The sequence below is a fragment of the Haemorhous mexicanus genome, chromosome 2, assembly GCF_027477595.1.
Source record: "Haemorhous mexicanus isolate bHaeMex1 chromosome 2, bHaeMex1.pri, whole genome shotgun sequence".
NCBI lineage: Eukaryota > Metazoa > Chordata > Aves > Passeriformes > Fringillidae > Haemorhous > Haemorhous mexicanus.
In genome coordinates this window covers 59,521,280-59,532,322 of record NC_082342.1, presented here as the reverse complement: position 1 = coordinate 59,532,322, position 11,043 = coordinate 59,521,280, and positions in this window count along the sequence as shown.

The following is an 11,043-nucleotide window of genomic DNA, read 5'->3' as shown; positions in this document are numbered from 1 at the left end:
ATATATTGGTTCTTAAATTTTTGGTCAAACCTTCCTATGGAAAGGGTACTTTTAAAACCAGCTCAAAATGTTGCACATCATTCTTTGTGTATATAGCACCCTACATGTCTGCAAGAATACTAAATCATTCTGGAGGGTTTGCCTCAGTGCAGACAGATGTGGCAAGCAGTCTAGCTTGAAGTTACAGCAGTGGAAATGGATGTTGTTGTTGACCCAGGATAGGTCTCTCTTTGAGTTAAGAAGGTAGTCAGAGTGCTGTAATGCTGCAAAAAATATTTAGGAATATACAGTCAAAATGAGTTTAGCCCAGGGAAATTCAAATTGAATTTCCAAGGTAACACTCAAAAAGCCTGTCTGAGGAACAGAGTAGATCTGCATTGGTGAAAAAAATCACAAAGGTTTGCCAGCAAGAAATACAAAGCAAATTGGTAGCTATAACATAAAGGCTGGGGATAAAAAGGACAAGCCTAGAACAGAAGGGAAGAAAGCACAGAATATGGCAAATCATTGTCTTTAATGGCACCAACTGCCAGATGTGAGAAGCAACTGGCTTTTGTACCTTCAAAGGCAGCATTAGATAAAGGAAGACCAAACAATAACTCAAGGAAAAGTGGGTTCCCCAGGTTGCAGGCAACATGTCATACCAGCAATGCAGTAAACCCTTCAGTACTTTTCCAGGTAAAACCAGTAAGTGTGTCATTCCGATATCAGTTCCTGAATTTCTCTATGGTGAGCTACGCTAGTACAAAATACATTTGGGATATGAATTTTTCTTAAGGGTAGTCATCAAAACTACATTGCTAAAGAGCTGCTTTAATTTTGTAAATGTTTTACTTTTATCTGTCCTATTATTTCTTAGGAATTTCCAAGTGGAACAACTGTAATTTTCTTAATTAAGGATATCAGGTCTGAACATAATGCTTGTAGGTTATTAACGTTATATCAGACTATCATTCAAATGCTCTACTTTCCTTCATGAGGGATTCTGCAGCAAAGTGAGATACTATGGTCTGCTTAATCAGAAACTGTAAGGCATCAGAGTTAAAGCTAATTGGAATTTATGAGATTGCAGGGAATATCATTTGTGTGTGAACACTATAGGTGATAAGAGGTTTAAGATGATGACTATAGATCTCAGCTGAGCTTGGGTACCCCAGTTTTACAGGACAAATCCTTAGGAGTACATTACACATTATTTTTTTCATTTAATCTTCTTTTCAGTCAGAAAGCTAAGGCACGAAAATACTGTGCATGTGACACAATTTTGTTAAAATCTAGGCTGGGACTAAAGCAGCAATCAACACCTCCTGCTTAAAAATAATTTCAGTATCAGTCACTGAAACAACACCTCCCTATTCAAACATCCATCCTGTTTTCCTCTTAACACCTGGTTCATATCACATCATGAGTAGGTATGTGCTTGCTGAACATTCACTGGGGGCTCTGTCAGAGGAATGCAAACCTGCTCCAGTGATTTTAGAGTAAGTGCATTTGAGAGCTCTTTGAACCATCACACCAAATCCAAGGCAGCTGTTCCATTGTAAAAGTCAGCTTAACATATGGTTTATAGAGATAATATATACAGTATAAAATAAAGCAAAAGGTGCTTGAGTTCTGTGAAGAGAGCAAATTTCTATAAGCGGAAATGAGGAGAAAAAAGGGATTATATGCAATATGTACTAGACTAGTACAAAACATTACCAGCAAAAGAAGAGGAACCATGAAAGGGAGGACTTTACTAGGACAGCTGTCTACTTGGCAGCTAATGCCAACCGGTATTTGATGGATGAAATCTCTCTAGGAGTTTCTGGAGATGACAGCAACATTTTTTAATTGGCTGTGGGGGCAGCTTGGTGGGATACTTTGAAAGTTTGGTGTATAGAATTTATGTTCTGCACAAGCTAAAGAAAATATTAATCCTATAAGGGTCTTGAAGAAGTCCTTTTATCCACCTCCCTTCTTGGGGAGGATTAAATGCATGTTCTTGGCACTGCTTTGGAAGTGCCATATATTCCTAGTAATCATGTTTTACCATATTACTACCTTTGGAAGGTGTTTTTCTCTCATATTTGATTGTTTATCTTCTGTCGCAAAGAGCCTTCCAGTCCATGCTTGGTGCGAAATGAAACCATTGATTGCAGTCCTTTATGAAAACTGTTTATTTTGGAAGATGTGGAAAACATTTGACCTCTGTTTCTCTTTTTCTTTAAGTCTCTCTCTTCTAGATAGAAGCAACAAAATTCTTGAAAACAATTTCTTATCAGTCTGTTTTCTAAAGCTCTTAGAAACAGTGTTACTTTCTTCTGTGATCTTCACGATATTTTAACAAATTTGTACTCCAGACAGGTTCTCAGCAGTACTGTGTGGAACAGAAAAATTTCATCCTTTGCCACTTAAGAAGCCTCTGTTTGTACATCACACAATTGGATTGAAGTTTCTTGCAGCACCGTGTTCTTGATTCATAGTTTCCAACCTGCTATAACCTCCCAATATTTTTTTTTCTGTAATGTCCTTCCTTTGTTAACAGAGACAGTGACAGAGTGGCAAACAGACCAACAAGTTGTCTTTTTACAAGCTGATCTCTGGTTCTACCTGGCTGTATATCCTGGGGCAATCTCCAGTCTGGGTCTTATAAGGCAAATCTATAACAAAGTCCTTTGACGGGAAACGGAGATTTGTGCCACAGGAAGCAGAAAGAGCTGCAAAGTAGGAAACAGAGGGAAATAATTGTGGAGTAATTTTAAAAATATAGGGCTCACTGAGTTTCCTAATCATGATTTTCATAGAAGAAAACAAGTTATATTTTGAACACATATGGTCAAAAGTGGCAATGATAATTTTGGAGGCTGGATTTTGGAGCTGCCAGCATTTCAATCATCTGTAAATTACTTCAGAAATCAAACTTTTAAGTTCAATAGTAGTAAGTACTGGTAGCGTTCGGGGCTTGTTTCTGGCACTATTTTGGGATAGATGTGGAGAAGAGGGGGTATTACACACAGACTCCATGCTAATACCCCATGGAGCTCTATATATTTCTCCCTGATGTACTTGCATGAACCTCAAATTGACTCCAGAAAATTACAACAGCAAGAAACTCAGTTTAACTCGGTTTCCTGCCATGACAAAGAACAGAACACTCATAACCAAAGGAAGAAAATTTTGAGTTATTTTGAGATGAGAACAAGGCAGTGTGGCTTTTTTAATGAGAAAGGCATCTTCTAGTGAAGGAAACAGACTTTAGTGACAGAGCTGTGGAACCGTTGTTTCTTCTGCAGAGAGTTTCAGGCTGCATTTCTATTTAATTGGCATCAACCCCACTTTCAGAGTTACACTTTCCTCTGAGCTTTAATTTGCACTTAAAACTTCTCTCCACTGACTGAACACTGTCCTACAGTTACTATTTTCTCACCTATAACTTTTCCCTTTAGAAAGAAACTCTGCCCTCACCTAAGCTGTTCCTCTTCTGGTCCCTCACCCTTTTTTCTCTGCTTCACTGTCACAGCTGTGGTAGAAGGGTAAACCCAGACAGCATGTAATCAAACAGTTGGTAGTAAAGGTAAAGATAGTACAAATCTAATGGAGAAACTTTCTGGGAACAAAAAAACATTGCACAAAACTAAGCAGTGATAATAATATCACCTGACTTGTCTGTTGGGAGCAGTGGGTATTTGGGGTGCATGGAGTGCCAAGGGATACATGAGTGCCAAGCCACAGGCTGTGTGTGCACTCAGCTTTCTGGTCCAGGTGTCACAGTTTCCTTGTTCTGACCACTTTTATAATTTTTCCAGTCTTTTCTTTGAGTCTGGGAGTGCTTACCTCGGCAGCTGCTTTTCCTCTGCCAGCTTTTATATTCCTTTTTTCTCTTCTTTTGTCTTGGTTAGAGAATGGCAAATCACACTGTTGCAAGTACTCTTCATTTTTCTTTTGAGTGTGGGGCTAAGTATAGTTTTTTTCTGTTGTTGGGTGCTAACTGGGCTTCTCACACCTGCTTCAAGCTCTTAACCTACACCATCACTCCCCTGACTCTGTCATCCTTCATCCTACCTATTAATTCTTCAGCTGAGCAGAACTTCCTAAAATATAATGGGATAAGTTTGGGGTACAACTAGCTAGAAACCTTTAGGTTAAACAACTAATTCTGGTCAAGTTATTCTCAGTGAACATGCACAAGGAACAACAACCTGCATTGCAAGTTCTGACAGGTATTGTTTTTCCAAATCACAGGAAAACATTTGACAGAAATTGGCCGTAGCTTGAAGTCACAGATCTACTACCTGTCCCTCTGTAAACCTGAGTAAGTTGAAAATGTAGTTACTGTCAGGCTTTGGGAATGTATTTCACGTTTCCTTTTTCTGCAGTGAGGGAAAAAATAAAAAAAGCATGCAACTACAAAGAGAGAATCCCTCACTCCTTATGTGGAGAACTTTGAAATATGAGTTCTAATCACTTCCCTCCATGCATGTACTGGTGTTCTCCTTGGGGATCTTGCTCTGTCAAGGAGGATGATTTGCTCCCTGTCAGAGTTCCCACAAAGTTAAGCCCAGCTGTAAGAAGAGGTTCAGTACCAGAGCTGGTTTGCTGCATAAAAGGCATGATGGAAAATCTGTTGCCATGGGTCTGCCACCAAGTTAAGTCTCTCATAAAGGATGACTACAGGGAGTGCCTGTTCTTGCCCCTTTTTACCAGAGTCCTGTGGCATCTGCAGAGAGAGAGGCAGAAAAGCCTCCCCACACCAACCTGACCGTGCTCCTGGCGCCTGGCACACAGCACTGGGCTCTGTCCCAAGCAGTCAGAGATGGAGCTTTTATGTCAGTGGAGTTTGTGAACACCTCTGGAGGAACTAAAATTTGAACTCCAAGTTCAGGTGCTTTCATTTATCTATTTTTATTTCAAAGAAACATATACATTTTTCTTTATTTTTAAATACAAAAAATGTGCTAACATGTATGAAAGGAAAAGTAAGTAGTGAGGGTGGAGAAAACGGAAATTATCCTATTTGGTGTTTTTATCTTATTTTCTACAACAAAAGCCGTTCCTTTATCCTCTCCTTGCTGCATCTGTGTGTCCATTAGAGTGTTAACAGTAACTATACCATAGTGTTACTGACAAATGTAAAGCTCCATAACTGTCAACAAGGATTAAATCCTGTTGCACAAAACCAGATGAATTTTTGCACAGCTATGTGAAATGAATGTGCATTTTCTCAAACCATGTGCTAGCAAAATAAAGACACATGTTAAGAGCCATTTTCATTTAATTTGCTTTTATGCCCACATGTTTCACATTCCATTAATGTCAGTACATTGCATGGAATCTGTCAACACAAATCCCATATGCAATGAAAAGCTAACATGGATACATTACAGAGAGATAGAAATAAATGGGATTTCTTTAAAAAGATGTTGACTCTACAGATGATGTTTCTGCTTGAGAAAATATCTTAGTGAAATATTTACTGATGGCAAAAATGAAGAACAGAGTAGATCAGACAGCTTTATGGAATGGATATCTAAGAACTAGAAAGAGATTAGCTCACTGAAACAATCCCCTCAAAACTGGAAGAACTAGTCTGGGTATAGTTGAAGCTGGACATAATAAAGTTGTTCTTAACCCATATTGTTTAATAAATGGAAACAACAAGGTTTTAAGGTTGAATATTACCTATTTTCTAGTGTAAAATTCCTGAAATATGTATAAATCTCATACTGAATTGTTAAGTACACAATTTTTAAATACATACGTATTTTTATGATCTAGCTTTTTGTCAGGTTTCAACCTTTCAGGAATCTTTATATCTTCCTTAAAAAGTAATTGTATTTTTTAAGAAAGTGAATAGATTAAAGTGATATACTGCTATTCCACAATTAAAAGAGAAATTTTTATGGATTTTATGCCTCTAAATAATGTTTCACTTCCACTTTCACCTGCTTTGTCATGCCATGCTTTTAAATAGGAATGGCATTCTTGATGAACAAACCTGATGTTTTTCCTATTATATTTTACTTTTCTATGAGTTCTTTAACTGCAGCACATATGGAGTATTCTAATTTTGGAAGGGTTGTAAGAAGTATTCAGTTTTTGAGAGAAATGAAAGCCACCAAAAATATGTCTGCTTCTTCCCAAAATGTACTATTTTTAAATAACTGAAAAGTTTCAAGGCAGAAATTCCCACCATTCTGTAGGAACTCCTTTTAACAGAAAACCATTTTAATATTTTGTCAATCACAAGACATGGAAATTCCACAGTGCAGGCTACCCTACCTCACTGCTTCAGACTGACCAAATTTAGGATCTCCAGTAGGTTTGAAACCTGGAATTCCAGGAAAAAAAGTCAAAATCATTGCTATACAGTCCAAATTGTATCTGTTGATTTGTCTTTTGAATGCATTGCTGTGTTGTGTAGATGAAGGCAATTTGCAAGGAGCCATTTGCTATCCTTCTCCATTTATCTGTGGGCAGAAAGGTGTATCCCAGAGTCATCATTAGCAGTAGAGTCATAATGTTGTCACAGATGATTTATGACCAAATTGAAGCTAGTGGAGTGCAGTACACACTTTTTCACATTTTCAAGCATTTCTTTCAGTTCTGTCAGTGTCCTGAACATCACGGAATATTCCCATGTTGATTGTGCAGTTACAAACAGTTATAAACAGTTTATCATAAACATTTCTGTACATCCATGGTTTGCATCATCAGTGGCCATAGAAAAAGGTTTGCCATTTTCTGCATTGGCTTTAAAATCTTTCTCAATTGAATGGAAAGGTAATATTTTGTGAAGGATGCCTGAAATTGTTCTCTTATGAAGATAAAACATTTTATGGAAAACTTGGAATAATATTATTCATTCTGTTGGCAAATTAGAGTGACCTGCTTTCCAGAAATTGTATGCAATATGTGGTAGAGATCTGTGGTGGCTGTTTTCTTTTCTTTGGCTAAGTGTTTCAAAAGTTTTCTTTTGTCTCATGTTAGGAATTTATTATCATCATGTACATGCCTACAAGCAATTAGGAAAATGTGTTTCTGTTAAGTACATTAAGTCTTATGGGAGCTATTGCTTTCTCTACTGAGCCATGCAAAGTCACTTCTATACTAATTCCAGGAATGCTCCTTCCTCTGATTCAGCTTAAGGACTGTATCTTGATTAATTGAAAAAATGTTGTTATCATGCTCTCTACTGTGTCATCAGCCACTTGACAAAGCAGTGTCATCAACTGCTTCTAAATCAATGTGCAGATTTCTGCTTTGATATAACCAGTCCACAGTATGTGGGGATAAGAAGTACCATTTGTGATACAGACAGTAGTTAACTCTGCTTTTGGTGAACATTGTGCATCAAGACCTCTTCTGATAAGAAAAGTTGCATGTGTGATATAAATTCAGCTGCAGTTCTTTGATTTTTGCATTGCTATGGCAGGTGGAATAATTTTTGTAAACAATTTATAAGGAAGTGCTACATCCTTTGGTTTTAAGTGTCCTCTGTAGATTTAAAGTGATGTTTGAGATCCTGCCCATGGGCCCTCCCCTCAGACACCTGTGTGGTTTGGAGGAATGAGAGCCATCTTCAGAAACAGACAGTTCCACTCCAGTTGTACAAAGTCCCCATGGAGTTATAATTCCCTCAGCTCTTCCTAAATTTTTGATGGGTTGTTTGATGTGACAGCAAAATTGTGAGGCAGTTTTCAAATTTTTTTTTCATGTCATCTTCCACCCCAGTTGTCTCTAAAATGCTTTGCCTGGAGGTTGAATGTGAAGCGAGCCCATCCCGGCTCCAGCTTCCTCATCAACCAAGGACAGGCTGACACTCTGAGCTTGATGGGGCTGGAGTCCTTCTGTCCTCATAAGCTGAAGAAATTGGACAGAAATACCAGGTTTCTGGTAAGACATCTGCCAAAGACCTTCCACTTCTACAAGTGAAAGGGCTTATTCCCGGGTTCGAAGCTCTTCTGTGCACACTCTGTGTACTAAACCTTTGCTGTAGAATATCTGAAATCCATAGAACAGCTGTTGCTCTCCATTAGTCTTTTTAGGAGTTTCCCACTTCTGTCCAGTCTGCCTGACCTGTAAGTGAAGGGATGTTTTGCATATAAATGCCATGCAATGGACTAAAGGTTCTCTAAAGGTTCAAACATGAAGACTTGTCTGTGATTTCTTAATTTCAGGTGTGCATTTCAGAGCTGTATTAGAACAACAGATATTTCCTTTTTGGAGGCCCTGTGGTTGTGTCCACAGAATGGGTCAGGTGGGAAGGGTCACCTGGTCCAACCTCCCTGCTCATCCTAAAGGACATTACCCAGGATTGCATACAAATGGTTCTTGAATGGTTCTTCTCCCCAGTGAGGGGGATTTTGCAACCTTTTTAAAAAATTCTGTTTAAAAGCACATTTTATGGTGCTGAATTCTACGCTGAAACCACTGCTTATCTAAGAGCTACATGACTCTCTATTGTTCTGGCCAGGTTTCATGATTTATTCATCCTCCTTTTACTGATACAATAAAGTAAAGGGTTAAAAAAATCTCTTAAAATAAGGGCTCACTAGCTACCTTACAATTGTAATAATCTTCTGTCTGCCTTTACTTTTGTAACAGTGGTTGCAGGTTGCAGTCTTACTCAGTTGTAGCTGAATTCTGATTTTTGAATGCTCTGAAGCTAAATTATGTGTCTCAGATTAATTGTTCATTAGAACTTAGCAGTGTCTGAGCCCCTGCAACATCACTGTCAAAATGCCTGGTACTTGGGAGAAAATATTTGAGGAGCTAAATTAAAAGCTTTAAACTTAAATTAAATCTTTAATTTGTGTATATGCTGATTAACTGAAAACTTTACTGCCTGCCAAGTTTTGAGTAGTATAAAGCAATGAACCTGGTGAAGGTGCTTAAAAAAGACATAGAAACAAAGGCATGGAGTTATAAGGCAGAAATGTGAATTTAAAAGAAATTTTAAAGAAACTATTTTTGTCAGGCAAAAATTTCCATCAGTAAAATCTCAAAGAGGAGGTAATCTCACAATAAAAGTTCTGTTAGTTCATCACTTAAGATAGCTGCAACATTTTAAATATGTTAGTAGTGAGAAAAATGTAAAAATAATAAAATTTTTATGGTGCTAGGGGCATTGATTAAATGACACATAAGTTTTTCTGACTATAGGGGAGTTTATAGACAAAACTAAATTAAACAAAACACTCTGTGACACATCAAAAACAGGAAATTAGAGGAAAATGTTTAGAAATTATAAAAGAAAATTCAACAAATGCATAATGGTTCACCAATATTTCTTGTATGTTGTAGTGGGGGAAAATACCTGACCAGCATTGCGTTACAAGGCCACAGTAAATGAGGGAATAATCTCATCATGGCTGCATGTGCTATCACTGTTCTTTCCCCTCTGCAAGGAATATCATTACAGTACGTGGGATGAATTGGATCACAACAAGGGAAAAAATAGCACAGAGGAATAAAAGTAGACTATATCATGATGGATGTGGAGAATTAATTAGAGAACCAAGATTATTCAGGTGGTTATAAATTTAGCTTTTTCCTTTTTTTTTTTTAAGAAAAAACTTGAAAGAAATATTTGTAATCTTAACCTTTACCTCCTCAGGAGCAGGCTGTCATGTGGGACTTAGCCTTGCTGGCACAGTGGGGCAGTGCTCCAGCTGCTGTGCCAGCTGTTGGCCAGAGGAGACTAAGGAGAGGTGTGACCAGAGCAACCAGACCTGATGCAGGCTCCCGTGGTTTGGTGTCTCCCAGAACCCACTGGTGCTCCTTGGCAGTGCAATAAACCAACAAATCCTCTTCCCTCCCACTTTTTAAACTTGTTTTGTCACTTTGCTGGAAATAATTTTTCTTGAGGTTTTCAAGCTTTAATGGGGATCTTGTGGTTTTTAACAGTTTATAACTCAAACAAAGTTAAATGGAATTTGATGGGAGAAAGTATTTTTTTTTAGCCTGAGGGCTTTCTGTCTGCTGAATTTTCTCTGCAAACTGCAGAGATAAATTAGAGCAGCTTTAAAAAGCAAAAAGAGTCTAGCTAGAATGGGATGTGTCATCCTGTCTTATGGGGTCTACAAACCCTCTTGCAAAGTGGTCTGTAGTCATTTTGAGGGCCCCCTGTGGTCTGTTGGCATTACCTCAGGTATGTAATATGAAAGTGAAAACAGCACTTCCCAGTGACAGGAAAGCATCTGACCATCTCGTACATGGCATTTTACTCTTGAAAGAATCATCTGTAATTTCATAATACTCTATATTAAATATTTTTCCTTTATCCACTGTTTCTCTCCGCAGTTTAACAATCCATCTTGCCTGGTATTGCTTTTATATAATTATAATATATCTGATAGTGCTTAATTGAAGGTTTAGTAGTTTCTCATTTTGTTTTCTTAGAGTATATTAACGACTCTAGATTTCCAGCAATGAAGAGGCTTGTCTTAGGGAGCCTTCACTTACCTTTGAATGTCCTTTTCTGAACAAGTGTGTATGAAAGGATTTTTTGGTATTAAGAGAGTGCTACAATATCTCCCATCTCATAGAATTCTGTAAATATATTTAATAGTTTTTTTGTGAAATATTGCAGTTTATGAAATCGGTGCCATTATGCCCTTTCCACATGGTTATTTAGCCTGGTTGGTTCTTTATTTTAGGGTAAAAGTGATTGACAGGATGACCTGTAAGCTGAGCCTCCCTCCTAGAGAACTTCAGGCACTGCTCAGGAATCTCTATTAAATTATCAGCTGCTAATTACCTACTTCCAGTTTGAAGGTGCTCAGAGATGTACAATGTTAGCAGCATCTCTTTAACCTCTTGTTAGCAATAAGCTAACTGGGAATATGCCTGTGTCCTCCTCAGCTATATGAGGAGACAGCATTCCTCGGAGATGTGAGCTGCTGGCTCACGTAGTGGCTCAGGAAAACTGAGTTCAGTGCTACTGTGAAGATCAGTATCTACTTTCCTGTGGTTTGCAGTGTTACAGTGTCCCTCTTTTATCTCACTAATAGTTTGAACACTCTACTCTTTTGGCCTGCTAAAACCAGAGAAATCTGGTGT